At 41.7% G+C, this 2,108-nt stretch overlaps 1 pseudogene; it reads left to right on the top strand.

Moving 5' to 3' along the window:
- Positions 1-271: 271 nt before the first annotated feature.
- Positions 272-1,862, top strand: LOC112622688 (annotated as a pseudogene).
- Positions 1,863-2,108: the final 246 nt, after the last annotated feature.

Genomic DNA, 2,108 nt, shown 5'->3' on the forward strand with positions numbered 1-2,108 from the left:
ACTTCACAAGACTCTTACACAACATTAAAAAATTTTCCTGAGAAATTCATTAGTACATAACAAAATACTGCAACTATGTAAATTAGTAAGATATTAGCCTAGTCTTTTTAAATTCTCACTGAGGTTGTGCTTAGTTTGTGGTGTTTGGAAATTAACTTGAATATTAACTCACTCAGGTTAAAATTTGGCCTCTGGAGCAAAAAAACTGTATATTTGCACTCAATTATATCAAAAAACAAGCTTTAAGCCCAGCTGGTTCTGTCTGGGAAAGATGGCAGTGGCTGGGGCAGCATCCAAGGAGCCACTGGTGCAATGGTGCACCCAGCAGTTGGGGAAAACTTTCGGCCTGGATGTCAGCAAGGAGATCATGCACAGTGCTTCCAAAAAGATGAAACTTTAGATGGGCAGAAATCAAGGGACCAGCTAAAGCTGGGTAGGAGGAAAGGGAGAGACAGACAGGAAGTTCCTGTATTTGCTGAACCTGACACAACTGCAGAGGTAAAACACCTTTTAATTTGCCCAAGGCATGAGAGAACAGCAACTCCTTTAAGATTAAGACAAAGTTTGTCAATTTACACACAAGAGAGGGACCCACAGGCTTGCAGTCTGCTCCCGGGTTGCCATCCTTGTGATTGCCTGGGCCAGAAGTACAAGCTCATCAGTAGCTGTCTGATCTGTGGGCCTGTTGTTTGTGAAAAAGAGGGTGCCAGCCCTTGCTTATTCTGTGTCACAACAGTATGTACTCATGAAGAACAGGATATTTTGCAGCATGAGTCAAATGAGAGCCAGAAACTGCTAAAGAAGCTTATGCCATTGATGGAGAATTCTGGAAAGGTGGACAACTCTGCCAAGGACTTTCTATGTCATCGAGAATTTCAAATTACGTCTGGTCTGGAGAAGGATATCAAGCACAAAGGCAGGCTGTTAGAGTTGCACAGAGCTAGTTTTCAAAGGACCCAAGTCATTGATGCTGATCAGATTTTTTTGCCAGTGACTCTAACCAGTGGTTGTCCAAACTTGAGTGGGAAAGCAAATGAGAAGCAAGAAGAGAAGCTGGGAGAACTTCGACATGCCTCTCGACTCTCTAAGAAGGTCACCATTGAGTTTACAGCAGGAAGATCCTGGAAGAAGAAAATCCATTAGCAGAATATCACAGCAGACTAGACGAGACAATACAGGCAATTGCTAAGGAAACCTTGAACGAGACACTGACCCCATTTTATATATCTCCTGAAGAGCCTTTGGGAGTTCTGGTAAATCTTAGCACATGCCAGTCCCCTCCCCAGTGGGTTGACCATGCAGGTGCAGCCTCACAGAAGAAGGCTTTCCATTCAGCAGGATTGGGACTCGAATTCAACTCATTTCAGTACTTCTTGTGAATCCAGGATCAAGACTTTCAGGGAGGTTTGACAGTGGCTCATGTCTCTCTATACATCAGCCCTGGGTTTCTCAGCTTGTTAGAGGGATTAGAAAATGATGGAGTGCAGATCCTGGTATATCTCCCACAGAGGACAACTTTGGATAGCAGTCGTAGCTAAAACCTCCCTCTGCCTTCAAGAAGTCTCAGAACTCCAGGTTAGGTATCATCTTCTTCATGGGAAAGATGTGGAATTCCCCAGTGACTATCCATCAGGTTGTCTTTTGGGCTGTCTGGACCTAATTGCTTGTTTCAGAGGCAATTTAAGGAGCAGTTTCCAGACATCAGTGAAGAATCATGTTCTCCACTTGTTTTCATCTGCAAAAGTCCTCAGGAAATGGTTGTGAAGCTTCCTATTAAAGGAAACAAAAAAATCTGGAAACTGGATTGCAAGATCCATTAAGGAGCAAAGAAAGGGTAAATGAAGCAGAATAAAGATTTCTGACTCAGGAGAAAAGAAACCATACAGCACAGTGGAGTTTGGTACACTAAAATTGCCATCCACTAGTTTTTTGGAATTGAAGCAGTAGAAATCTAAAGGCTTGGCATTAGGCTTGAATCTCTCAGAATTTAAACTCTTATCAAAATCTGTATATTTTTCTTAAGGAGTATAAGGAGTATAAGAAAATCTGTATATTTTTCTTATTTATGTAGTGGCTCAAAATCTTTGAATACATTATTTATTTATTTA

The sequence above is a fragment of the Theropithecus gelada genome, chromosome 4 (assembly GCF_003255815.1).
Source record: "Theropithecus gelada isolate Dixy chromosome 4, Tgel_1.0, whole genome shotgun sequence".
NCBI classification, from domain to species: Eukaryota; Metazoa; Chordata; class Mammalia; order Primates; family Cercopithecidae; genus Theropithecus; species Theropithecus gelada.